This window comes from Dama dama, chromosome 12, assembly GCF_033118175.1.
Source record: "Dama dama isolate Ldn47 chromosome 12, ASM3311817v1, whole genome shotgun sequence".
Classification (NCBI taxonomy): Eukaryota; Metazoa; Chordata; class Mammalia; order Artiodactyla; family Cervidae; genus Dama; species Dama dama.
The window spans coordinates 27,563,164-27,577,340 of NC_083692.1; the positions used below are offsets into that span (position 1 = coordinate 27,563,164).

At 41.1% G+C, this 14,177-nt stretch overlaps 1 protein-coding gene across 5 annotated transcripts in view; it reads left to right on the plus strand.

Moving 5' to 3' along the window:
* WDR89 (WD repeat domain 89) overlaps window positions 1-14,177 on the plus strand; it is a 44,916-nt gene that overhangs the window by 17,480 nt on the left and 13,259 nt on the right. Inside the window, exon 3 of one of the 5 annotated variants that reach the window (XR_009695091.1) lies at window positions 5,990-7,865. The exons of the other annotated variants lie outside the window; for them this stretch is intronic. The gene's annotated coding sequence lies outside the window, so the exon portion shown is untranslated. Of the gene's footprint in view, window positions 1-5,989; window positions 7,866-14,177 lie in introns of those variants that run through there. 5 annotated transcript variants of the gene reach the window in all.

Consider the following 14,177-nt stretch of genomic DNA (forward strand, 5'->3'; position numbering starts at 1 on the left):
ATCTCTCCAAACTTGTTTTCTTTGAACTAAGTTAGAAGACCATGGCTACCATATTAAGCAATCTGAGTAGGATGGTTATTTTAATTGGTATCTAGAGGCTACTAAATGTTCAGGATTCTAAAATTGCCTCCTTATTGTTTCTAAATTAACTGAGGCAAATAAACAACCAAAGATGGATTAAAAAAAATCCCAGGTCCCTTCCTTTGTGCTCACTAAGATCCTTTCTAACCCCACTGTTCCACCTCCTCCTTATCTCCCTTTTCCCTTCCTGAGTCTCTTCTCTGAATTTACTTTCCTTACCAAACAGAACCTATTAAGACCTTCTTTTTCAAAATTAGACCTTTTTAGGATCCTGCTAAAAACTGCCGTAGATTTCCTACACCCCATGGACAAAGGGCAACATAATGGCTATAATAAAGGATTTCCCCGTAGTAACTGAGGATCCCAATATATTTGCTGAAGAATTCAATGCTGTAACCCAAACCCACCAACCTCATCTCTCTCATCTCTGTTAATTAGTTTACTTGCTTGTTGGAGAAGGTCAAGCCCCAAAGTGGATTAAAACTGCAGCTTGGGGAAACCCTGAACAATTTCTAGGGTTTAAGTTAAACCAACCATTAGTCCTTTTATGTGGTTAACGTCATGGCAGAGCCAAACAGCTACACAAAGCCATCCCTGGAGCCTTCCCAAAACCTGTGGACTAGAATTAAAGTCAGATATGCATCCAAAAGCCTGCTGAATCCTTCCATGACTATTAACAACAAACTCCAAACTGTTTCCAAAGGGAATTCTGGACTCCCTATAGATGTTGAGTCCTCTCAGGTGGCTTTTAATTCCATATGTGTAAATGGCCTACATAAGGACTTATCATTGTTGGTAAAAAGAACCTGTATCAAAGGAGAGAGAGTGTTCACCCCTGACCTTGTCAATCTGGCTATTAAATGAGCTCACACCATATAAGATGACTCCAGAAAGAAAAAAAAAAATGGTAACTAAGATTTTGAATCTACAGCACCAATACATGGAAACTCCAAAGCAAATCCATCCTACAAGAATGTGTCATTATTGTAGAAAACCTGATCAGGGGAAAGGATTGCTACAAATTGAACTCCAAATAGTTACAACCTTCTCAGAACCGTGGCCAAATCCATGCCAATGATGGGGCTTCAAGGACACATAGAGACTGTTCCTCTTCTGCCATTAAATAGACTGGGGAAAACTACTCTCCAGATCAGGGACAAATTCCTTACAGTGTTAACTAACACAGGGGCTGCTCCTATCGTGCTCCATCCCACTGCAATTAAACAGTTCCTTCCCTGGAGTAGTATATTTGTTCAAATAGTGGGAGACTTAAGTAAACTGCAATGTGTCCCTATTTCCCAGCCCATATTTTTTTTTTTTTTTTTTAATTTTTTTTTTATTATTATTATTATTATTTTTTTCCAGTGGGTTTTGTCATACATCCCAGCCCATATTTTTTGGTCTGCACCTTTTGTAAGGCAAATGTCTGCTGCTTCTCAGTGATTTGGGTCCCAAACATTTATTGGGATGAGATTTGCTGGAGAAACACAATGCTGCCATTTTTTCTCTCAAAAGGTGGAAGCAAAAAAAAAAAAAGGTGAAAGTATCTCTTGAGTTTAAGTTCAACACTCAGGAAAATTCAACCCCCATTGCCATTATTTGCACTCTACAAACCAAGGCAGTCCAAACTTTGCACTCATCTGCTCTACTAAACATGAAATTCCCTGATCTTTGGGTAAAATCCTTAACTGAAATAGGCACAATTCATAGTGCCCCTCCCATTATGATCCAGGTGGACCTCACAAAACCTTTCCTAAGAATAAACAAATACCCTATAAATAAAGAAACTTACAGGGCATAAGGCAAATTACAGAGGAGTATAAAGCCCAGGCACTTAGAATCCTTTGTACTATCCTTGTGTTAATAATACCCTTATTTTGCCTGTAAAAAAAAAACACACCAGTGACTGAGAATGGAGATTTGTCCAAGACCACAGGGCAATAAATAGCATTGTAATTCTCTGCCATCTTGTCTTTTCTAATCCCTGCATGCTATTAATATCCATCCATGCTGGAAGCACCTTTTACATTTTAATCAGTTTAGGCAGTGAGTTTTTAGTATCCCTGTTGAAAGGGATAGTCAGTGTCTCTTTGCCTTTACCTGAGAAGGACAACAGTACATGTGGACAGTCATGCCTCAAGGCTCTACTGAGGCCTTCTTACTTCTCACAAGTTTGACAGGCTGATTTAAATGACATAAAATTCTCTAGGGGCTCCACCTTACTACTACATTTGGATGAGCTTCTTTTTTGTTTGCCCTCCTAATACTTCTTGCAAAAAGAAGTATTTGCTGAAAATCTCAGCCCTTAAGGGACACACAGTCTTGAAGGGGAAATTACAATTTGTCCAAACTCAGGTTCAATCTTGAGGACATTTAATCTCAAAACAGGTGCTACACCTAGATGCTGATAGGCTTCAAGGCATTTTAAACTTTTCAAACCATAAAAGCAAATGTTTCTTGGTTTTGGTTTTTTGGCCATGCCATGCAGTTTGTGGGATATCAGTTCCCCGACCAGAGGCTGAACCTGGACCTTGGCAGGGAAAGCCCAGAATCCTAACCACGAGGCCACCAGGGAACTCCCAAAAGCAAATGTCAATTGTGAGGTTTTCTTGGCCTAGCTAGCCATTGTCATAATTGGATCCCAAATTTCTTTTTGTTGGTTCATCCCCTATATACCCTGCTAAAGAACACCAGCCTGACCCCATAGTTTGGGATGATCAAGATAGCTTGGCCTTTAAGATCTTGAAGGAAACCTTAATAAGTCTACCTGCCCTTGGACACCTAAATTATCGGCTACCCTTTTCCCTTTTTGTATATGAGAAGGAAGGGAATACCCTCAGATTACTTACCCAAAACCATGGGGCTATCAGCAACCTCTAGGTTGAGCAGCCAACAGTTAGATGCAGTGACCTGAGGATACCTCCCTCCCTCCCATGCCCTAGAGCTATGCTTGCTTCCACTCCTTTAGCAAAGGCTACTGAAGAAATTGTTATTGAATCCTCTTTAATCATCTTTGTACCTTAGCCTGTTGAGCCTCTCTTAAATTTCATGCCACACTCAACATCTTTCAGCGAGCCATCCTACCACCTATGAAATCCTCTTACTTACCTCCCCTCATCACTCTTATTCACTCTAACAGTCTCAACCCTGCTCTCCTTCCCTCTTGCACTGATGAAATTCCCCCTGTTTCTTTGACTTTGATGGATCACCTCTTGACCCCTCATGATGACTTACAAGCTAATCTGGTTTATTGATGGCTATTGCCTAAAAAATGAGGAGGGCAAATTTTGTGCCAGGTATGCAGTGTCAGCCATTTTCCAGGTCAGTGGGGCTGCACTGTTTCATTCAGCCGCTTCAGTCCAACAAGCTGAATTATATGCTGTCACTCAGTGTGTTTTAGCCAAAGGCAAGATGGCCAGCATCTATACAGATAGTTGGTAGGCCTTTGGGATAGCCCATGACTTTCTAATATTATGGAACAGTGGGGTTTTCTTTCTTCTAGTGGAGATAAAATTAAGAATGGCTCTTATGTCCAGAATTTGTTGGCTGCCAAACTGCTGCCAGCACCTCTAGCTGTCATTGAAGTCCCTGAGCATTCCAAGTCTGATTTCTGGAAGCCAAAGGACATGACCTCACCAATATTCCTGTAAAAAAATGCCACCCTTCTGGAGATATATAAACCAAACCTCTATCATGGTCCAGAAGGCTACTCCCCCTGTGAAGACCTAAGGGCACTAGTCAGGAAAGTACAACAGTTGGCTTCTGAAAGGAAAACAGAATTGGAAGTCTAGAGGCTATTGGTCCCGTCAATTAAAGGGACTTTGGTTTGGACCCAGTAATAAGTTGGTCCTGCCAAGAAAATCTAAGATTTCCCTTATTAGACACCATACATGAATTAAACCACTTGGTCCAATGAGAAAACAGTAGCATTTATGAATGAATATTGGTGAAGAAACATTGGCGAGGCCACAGAAAGCACATGTCTTGTTTGTTCTCCCTGCCCTAAATTCAACTCAGAGAAGACTCTATCTACGCTGCTGGGGACACATTGATTTACCTAAAAGACTGTCTGAGGTCTGGCAAATGGATTTCATACAATAGTGCCTGTCTTGTGGATACAAATATGTTAGTCTTGCAGGTTTGAAGGTTTTCACAGGGACTGGAGCATTTCCATGTAGAGAGGCAACTTCCTCTTCTATAGCTAACGTTCTTTTAAGAAAGATTATTTCCATTTGAGGAGCCTCCCTGGAACTCCATAGTGAACCCACTTTACAGAACAAGTACTTTGTGTCTTCTGGCCAGTTCTGCAACATTTTCATTCTGCTTATCATCCTCGCTCTTCAGGACTAGTTGAACATTCAAATGGAATTATAAAGATCCATTGGCTAAATTAGTTAAAAACCTCCAAATACCTCAGCCAAAATTTTTTCTGCTGGTTCTTCTAAATCTTAGACCCATTCCATTCAGGATTCATAAACTCTTACCCTTTGAAATAATTACAGGACAGTCCCTGCTTCCTTTGACCTACAAATAATAAAAAGGGGATATATTTCAGTTTTGCAAAGGTGTAATTAAGTCCACTGAGAATAATAATGCTTTGGAAAAATAATCTTTCCATGGCATGCTCCCAGGAGACAAAGATGTCACATACCACATTTGCAGCCTGCTCTATTGGAAAAGGCATCTCCATAAAGTTTCCTTCTAACCTCGTTGGAAGGGCCCCTCACAGATGTTGCTGACTAACACCTGTGTCGCTAAGCTCCAAGGGTTGGACTCCTGAATTCATGCGTCTCTTCTATAAAAAGTGGATCTGCAACCTAACTGGTGATTCAAAGGTAAAGTTTTCTAATGACTGAAGCGGATGACATTAGAAATAGACCGCTTCCCCAAGATAACCAGACCAGGCCTGTGTCATGCTGCTTAAAGTTCTAATGGTCCTTTCTCTGGATTTCTTGCTGCCCCCTCATTTAGCTTTAGCACATCCCGTGGTTCCCTGCTTAGAAAAACTCCCAGTTTCTACCAGCCTTACTGATGGTTTGATTTGTGCCGGAGCTGATAACGCTCTTGATGAACCTGAACTGGTAGCCTGGCCATCATCCTTAGAAGGATGGCACGGTCTCTCTGGCAGAGATGTAGTGTTTTCCTTTGGTCCCTTTGAACTGTTACACATTCTTCCTTCTGGCAAATTGGCATCAGACATTACAACATTCCATTGGGTGCCTCCCACCCACAAAGGTGTACCCCTCACTTAAGTCTGGACTCTCACCCATAATCTTCCTTTGTGTTTCAAAAACGTTAATGGAACTGGTAAAAACTTTGTGGTGGGGTAACAAAAATTATAATGGTACTGGGGGATGGACAGCGGATGTCATTCCATTCAATGATAATTCGGTTGGTAAGAAATCTAGTAAGTGGTGGGAACATACCTTCTCCCTGGAGATTCCCCAGACCTCCATCAGAACCTCACCCACAACAATCCAACTCTCCCATTATTCCAAATATATAGAAATTTAAGGTGTTCTTATAGCCATTTCCACCATGCCAACTATCATGCGCTATATGTAAATGACTGTTTTTGGTCATGAGAACTCTTCTTTTATCAGAGGAAAAAAAATACTTGGGCTAAAGGGCCCACTTATGCCCTTCCTTCAGAAAACACTGGTTATTTCTTTCTGTTTAGAAGAAATACGCATTCCACATTCCCCCTGAAATGGAAGGGACCCTGCAGAGTTGTTTCCCTCACTCCTGACACCAGAGTCAGGAAAACCCTCCCTTCCACTGGAAGAACCCACATGGGTTCTTTCTCCTCACAACTTAAAGGAGCACGTGAACCTTTTGTTCAAAGTTGTAAAGCAGTTGTGGATTTAAAATATATCCATAAATTCTTAGATATTCTTTCTTTCAATAGGTGGAACCTAATTGTCCTACTTTGAGTGGGCTGTAGTTAGTGACTCTCATCTATCAAGTAAAATGTGGCAAAAGTGACAGTGTGGTTTTCAGGACCAGATCATGAAAGGCATAGTGGCTTTGTGTGTGTGTGTGTATGTATGGGTGTGTATGCGCTTTCTCTCTCTCTCTTGGATCACATCTTCTGGGGAAAGTTGCCACATCTTGAGGACACTCAAGCAGTTCTGTGAAGAGGTCCATCTGATCTGGAACTTAGGCATGCTGCCAATAACCAATAAAGAGGTGAAGCCTCATCCACAGTGAGGAAGCATTCTGGGGAAGGAAGTCCTCCAGCATCAGTCAAGCCTTCAGCTGACCGCAGTCTTCACCACCATCTTGACTGTAGCTTCACGTGAGACCCTGGGTCAGAAACGCTTGTCTAAGCCCCTCTCTTACTCTCGGAAACTGTGTGAAATAACGAATGCTTATTGTTTTAATCTGCAAAGTTTTGAGTAATTCATAATGCAAAAAAATTAACACACCATATTATCTTTATCATAGGGGTTTAATTTTAATAAAATGTGAAAACTAAAAAAATCAGTGTGAAACTAAATGTGGAAATCAATGTGAAAACTAAAAAAAAAAACTAGGATGGATATAATTTTGGATGGATGCCCTCTAATAACCCTGTAGTAGTTAGGAAGGGATTTGAGTGTGTCTTTGGCTGTCTTTTCCCCCTAGGGTTAGAGTAATAGACTGTGAAAAAGCAAGTCAAAACCTCTCCATAGACGTGGGAACTACCTTCAGTGCTTCTCTTAGAGCTTTTGAATAGCAGCAAACCCAGATAGACAGCCTAGCAAAAGTAGTCTTGCAAAACCACAGAGCCCTAAACCTCCTTACTGCACAGTAGGGAGGAACCTGTGCCTTGCTCTGGGAAGAATGCTATTTTTATGTTAACAAATAGGGAAACACAGTGCATGAACTAAAAATGATGGACAGTATCAATCTCTTAGCTGAAATATGCCAAGCCGTAGGATTGAAGACATTTTCAAGCTATTAAGTATAGGTAGCTGGGGAAACTGGTTGAGAAGCTTGTTCCAGTTGGTAGCTATAATTGGACTTCTGACCCTGGCTATAATCCTTCTAATGAAATTTCCACTGTCTTGTTTCAATAGGCAAATGCCTTTCTCTCAGATACATATACAGAATAAAGTTCCTAAGGCTTATCCTGAGGCTTAATTGACCATGAAACCAAATTGACTCCCTTAGAGGAGTGTGACTGAGATTCTCCATGTTTAAATGAGGCAACAAATCAACTTGCCATGCCGTCTTCTGTGGGACAGAGCATCCTAGGATGGTCCTCTGCAGATTCAGGGGATACACAGCCCAACATCTAGCAACATCTCAGAATAAACAAATACCCAAGGTTGATCAGCAATACTTTTCTATGAGAGATCTTGCTCAAATGAGGAGAAAATAAAAGGATTTTAATCTAAAATGGAACCAGAGGGTATGAAATGGAGACCCATGCATGTGCCCTCAGAAAAGCAAAACTTAAAGATTGAGAGACTAATTTCCCATAAATACCCAACTTAGAGAATTATCAGTTCAGTTAAGTCACTCAGTTGTGTCCTGACTCTGTGATCCCATGGACTGCAGCATGCCAGGCTTCCCTGTCTATCACCAACTCCTGGAGCTTACTCAATGTCATGTCCATCGAGTCAGTGATGCCATCCAACCATCTCATCCTCTGTCGTCCCTTCTCCTCCCACCTTCAATCTTTCCCAGTATTAGGGTCTTTTCCAGTGAGTCAGTTCTTCACATCAGGTGGCCAAAGTATTGGAGTTTCAGCTTCAGCATCAGTCCTTCCAGTGAATATTCAGGACTGATGTCCTTTAGGATGGACTGGTTGGATCTCTTGCAATCCAAGGTACTCTCAAGAGTCTTCTCCAACACCACAGTTCAAAAGCATAAATTCTTCGGCACTCAGCTTTCTTTATAGTCTCTCTCTCACATCCATACATGACCAGTGGAAAAATCATAGCTTTCACTAGATGGGGTTTTGTTTCCATACATGACTACTTGAAAAACTATAGCTTTGACTAGACAGACCTTTGTTGGCAAAGTAATGTCTCTGCTTTTTAATATGCTGTCTAGTTGGTCATAGTTTTCTTTCCAAGAAGCAATTGTCTTTTAATTTCATGGCTCCAGTCACCATCAGCAGTGATTTTGGAGCCCAAAATATAAAGTCTGTCTCTGTTTCCATTGTTTCCCTATCTATTTGCCATGAAGTGATGGGACCAGATGTGATGATCTTAGTTTTCTGACTGTTGAATTTTAAGCCAATTTTTTCACTGTCCTGATCTTTCACTTTCACTTTAGTTATTCTTTGCTTTCTGCCATTAGGATGGTGTTATCTGCATATCTGGGGTTATTGATATTTCTCCCAGCAATCTTGATTCCAGCTTGTGCTTCATCTACTCCAGCATTTCGCATGATGTTCTACTGTGCGTATAAGTTAAATAAGCCGGGTAACAGTATACAGCCTTGACGTACTCCTTTCCCGATTTGGAACCAGTCTGTTGTTCCATGTCCAGTTCTAACTGTTGCTTTTGACCTGAATACAGATTTCTCAGGAGGCAGGTCAGGTGGTCTAGTATTCTCATCTCTTTAAGAATTTTCCAGTTTGTTGTGATCCACACAGTCAGAGGCTTTGGCGTAGTCAATAAAGCAGAAATATGTGTTTTTCTGGAACTCTCTTGCTTTTTCTTTGATCCAACAGATGTTGGCAATTTGGTCTCTGGCTCCTCTGCCTTTTCTAAAACCAGCTTGAGCATCTGGAAGTTCATAGTTCACGTACTGTTGAAGCCTGGCTTGGAGAATTTTGAGCATTCCTTCACTAGCGTGTGAGATGAGTGCAATTGTGTGGTAGTTTGAACATTTTTCGACATTGCCTTTCTTTGGGACTGGAATGAAAACTGACCTTTTCCAGTCCTGTGGCCACTGCTGAGTTTTCCAAATTTGCTGGCATACTGAGTGCAGTACTTTCACAGCATCATCTTTTAGGATTTGAAATAGCTCAACTGGAATTCCATCATCTCCACTAGCTTTGTCCATAGTGATGCTTCCTAAGGCCCACTTGACTTCACATTCCAGGATGTCTGGCTCTAGGTGAGTGATCACAACAACGTGGTTATCTGGGTCATGAAGATCATTTTTGTATAGTTCTTCTGTGTATTCTTGTCACCTCTTCTTAATATCTTCTGCTTCTGTTAGGTCCATAGCATTTTTGTCCTTTATTGTACCCATTTTTGCATGAATTGTTCCCTTGATATCTCTAATTTTCTTGAAGAGATCTCTAGACTTTCCCATTCTATTGTTTTCCTCTGTTTCTTTGCATTGATCACTGTGGAAGCCTTTCTTAGCCCTCCTTGCTATTCTTTGGAATTCTGCATTCAAATGGGTATGTCTTTCCTTTTCTCCTTTGCCTTTATCTTCTCTTCTTTCCTCAGCTATTTATAAGGCCTCCTCAGACAACCATTTTGCTTTCTTGAATTTCTTTTTCTTGGGGATGGTCTTGATCACTGCCTCCTGTACAATGTCACAAACCTCTGTCCATAGTTCTTCAGTCACTCTGTCTATCAGATCTAATCCCTTGAATCTGTTTGTCACTTCCACTGTGTAATCGTAAGGGATTTGATTTAGGTCATACCTGAATGGTCTAGTGGTTTTCCCTACTTTCTTCAATATAAGTCTGAATTTGGCAATAAGGAGTTCATGATCTGAGCCACAGTCAGCTCCTGGTCTTGTTTTTGCTGACTGTATAGAGCTGTATGGAAGATTATCAGATGTAACAGATTTATTGAAGCTTAACCTGTGACCAATGAGCATCCCCCAAAACTTTCTTCCCATCTTTGAGCCAGTGAACTCTCTGCATGTCTCCTACCTGGACTGTCCCCTTTTGCACGCTTTGTTCATAAAAGCAGCCCACTCTTAACCTTAACAGACTTGTCTGTAATTTGCTACAGCGTGGTATCCCGAATTGCAGTTACTCTGCTGTTCCCAAATAAATTTGATTCCTGGTAACTTGAGCTTCACTTCTTTTAGACTGACATTTTATTATCTTAACCAATTTTCAAAAAGCAAAGATTTTAAATTTTAATTAATTCAAGCTTTTCTTTGCTGGTTTGTGCTTTTGTATACTAAGAAATCTTCACCTAACCCAGGGTCATAACTTCCCTACTTCTTTCCTAGAAGTTTTGTAGTTCTTGCCCTCACATTTAGGTCTATGACAATTTTAAATGAATTAATAGTCCTTGTTCAGACCTCTGCTTTATCTGATATTAATAAGCCACTGCAGTGTTGGGTTGTAAGTTAGTATGTTATTGTTGTTTAGTCACTAAGTCTTGTCCAACTCTTTCGCAACCCCATTGACTGTAGCCCACTAGGCTCCTCTGTCCATGGGATTTCCCAGGTGGCTCAGTGGTAAAGAATCCGCCTGCCAAGGCAGGAGATGCAGGTTCAACCCCTGGAGTGGAAAGATCCCCTGAAGGAGGGTATGACAATCCATTCCAGTATTCTTGCCTGAAAAATGCTGTGGACAGGGGAGCCTGGTGGGCTACAGTCCATGGGGTTGGAAAGAGTCAAACACGACCTAAGGGACTGAGCCTGCAGTGTTGGGATGCTGGAGGGCTTTCCTCATTGTCCCTCCTCCACTCATAACTTTAGGCAGGCACTGCTGTGCTGTGCCAGATAGGGGATTTCTCACCTCACCCTTCCTCCTCCAGCGGTAGACTTGTTCCTTTTTACTCTGAATGAGAATCTTGATGGAGACAGAAGGTCATTCTCCATGGTGGCTTGTTTTTTCAAATTTGTATACATCTGTGTATAATCAACACTCAAAAGTCCTCTTGCTCTCTTTCTCAATCTGGATCCCACCAAAAGATAAGCAGTATTCCAATTGCTACCATATAGATTTGTATCAGTGAAATCCTGTAGCACACTGTTGTGCCAGGCTTCTATCACTAAACAGTTCTGAGGTTCATCCACCTTGTTGCATGTACTGGTGGTTTGTGGCTTTCTGGTTTCTTGGCTGTGTATAATTCTATTATATTAATAGATCAGTACCACAATTTATGAGCTTCCCTGGTGGTGCAGTGGTAAAGAACCCACCTGCCAATGCAGGAAACATAAGAGATGGAGATTTCCCTGGGTCAGGAAGATCCCCTGGAGGAGCATGGCAACCTACTCCAGTATTCTTGCCTGGAGAATCCCATGGACAGAGGAGCCTGGCGGGCTGCAGTCCATAGGGTCGCAAAGAGTTGGACACTACTGAAGTGACTCAGCACGCACGTAGGCTTCACAGTTTATAAAGACTATTTAAACAATTGGATGGTTAATTATCTAATTAATCATCTTATAATTGTCCTAAATGCTTATAATTATCCTAGAAGTAACATACCAGCGGTCTATTCACCTTGTCCCTGAGGCCAGAAACCTAAGAGTCATCTTTGACACTTCTTCTCATACTCCTCTTGAAGTCTAATGAGAAAATTCTGTTTATTCCTCTTTTGTAATTATGGTCACAATCCAGCCACTTCTCCCTATTTTCGTATCTCTTGTCCACAGTTGTGCACAAGACTTTTCACTGCCTCATTCTTACCCAAAGGTGTGTTCTCCAGGCTGGAACCGGCCAAGGAATCGGTCACAAACGTTCCTCACCTGCTGTCAACCTGCAGTGGCTTGCTTCCTTCCCTGAGAGTAAAAGCTGAAGTCCTACCATGGCCTGCAAAGCTCTTCTCTGACTCCTGCTATCTCTTCAACCATAATTCCTACGCCACTTTCTTTCCCTGACACAGCTTTAGCTGCTCCAGCCCACCTGCTGTTTTTCTTTGCCCAGGATGCTCTTGGCTCACATGGTCCAATACTTTGCTTCCGAATTTTCTTCTGGTGTCGGCTCAAATGTCACCTCATGAGAGAGGCTTGCCTCTAATGACCAAATCTAAAAGGCTCTTCCTGGGACTCCCCTGACTGTCCGGGGGTTAGGACTTCACCTTCTAAGGCAAGGGGTTCAGGTTCCATCCCTGGTCAGGAAGCTAAGATCCCACATGCCATGTGGCCAAAAAAACCAAAACATAAAACAGAAGCAATACTGTAACAAGTTCAATAAAGACTTCAAAAATCGTCCACATCAAAAAAAAAAAAAAAAAAATCTAAAATAAAATAAGTAAAAGGCTCTTCCTGTCTCATGTCTTGACTTACACATTATTTTTTATAATACTTATCACTGTTTCCATTAGGACTTCCCAGGTGACGCTAGTGGTAAAGAACCTGTCTGCCAATGCAGGAGACAGAAGAGATGCAAGTTCCATGCCTGGGTTGGGAAGATCCCCTGGAGAAGGAAATGGCAACCCACTCCAATATTCTTGCCTGGGAAATCCCATGGACAGAGGAGCCTGGCAGGCTACAGTCCACGGGGTCTCACAGAGTCGGAAACGACTGAGGTGGCTTAGCATGCACGCACGGTTTCCATTATAATCATCTATATATCTGTCTGTCTCCTCACCACCCTCTTTTGAGAGCAGGGACTTTGCCTGTGTTCTTTGCTAAATCCATTGTGTTTTAGGCCTGTCATGTCAGCCATTCAAGAATTATTTCTGAATTATTGAATAAGGATTTAATGATATTGCATATCAGTTTCTAACTGTAACAGTATTCAAATGGCTGGTTCTTTGATTGTTAACATCATTCTATTATAAGCCATGATTCTTTTTGTTATCCCTCCTACCTTCCTTTTTCTTTTCACAGTGATTAAAGAGAACGTTAAGTTAATTTTTAAAAGCATCTATTGAGAATTATAAAAAGAAGTAGTAAACATAGAGTACCAATTCAAGATTTGAACTCTTCCACATTGCTACTGTCTGTTCCAAATTAAGACATCTGGTGATTGGGGAAGTTTGGTTCCTCTCTGTTTTGTTCACCAGCTGGTTATTCTGGAAAGGCAAAGGCAATTTATTGTTCTTGTTGAAAGAGCTGGATGTTCATAGACTTACTATAAAGGATGGATTTGGGCTGGAAGATTTACTGGAGAAGCTGGACACCTCAAGATGTTACTGGGGAAAATGTCTGTTTTTTAAAAGTTACTTTGAGTGTTCTATCTGGAAGCTGAAGGGTAATATCATACTGCTTGAGAGAGTGCATGTGTATCATTCCTTCCTACCCCCTCCCCGCTTTCCCTCGGTAACAAATTCCTGCACTTTGAACACTGTGCTTTCCCTAAGAATCTTAGTGTATTTAATGCATGAAGTACCATATGTTGCTGCAACCTGTATCTTTAACATTTGTGTGAGTAAGAATAGCATATTCAGGCTCTCTAAGCAGGGTTAATTTACAAAGACATTAAGTCTCAGTCATTAATGAATATGATATTTGAAATTACACTGAAATTGTAGCAGATGTCAGTTTAGCATACCTTCCATTAAATATGTAGCACTTCTGCCCAATTTAAAACAAATGGTTCTTTGACAGCCTAGAGGGTTGGATGGGGTGGGAGGTAGGAGGGAGGTTCAAGAGGGAGGGGACACATGTATATCTATGGCTGATTCATGTTGACATGTGGCAGAAACCAGTATTGTAAACCAGTTAGCCTTCAATTAAAAATAAATTTTAAAAAAATTTTAAAAATAAAACATGATTTCTAAAGCCAATTCTCTGTTAGCTTAAAACATACACACAAATTTCTCTACATTTGTTATATAAAAGTTTTCTGAGAAACATTCAGCTGACATTAAACCAATGTTTGCTTTTTATCCCAAGATATTCTCTAGGACATATTGGTAATGCATATGAGTGACTGATCTTTAATGTCCAGTATAGAACTTTTGTAACTACCATTAGATTTTTTTCCCGTTTGCCATTGACCTTGCCAGTAGCACATGTCATGAGATATCAGCAGTTACTTCTTCCAAATTCTCTGCTAACACCCCTTCGCTTAAAAAAATAAGTATAGTGTATGTTTATTATACAGATAACATAGCCTACGGAGAAGGAAATGGCAACCCAGTCCCATATTCTTGCCTAGGGAATCCTGTGAACCGAGGAGCCTGGTGGGCTGCTGTCTGTGGGGTCGCACGGAGTCGGACACGACTGATGCAACTTAGCAGTAGCAGCAGCAACATAGCCTACACCTATTTCTAAAAAATATGCTAAGT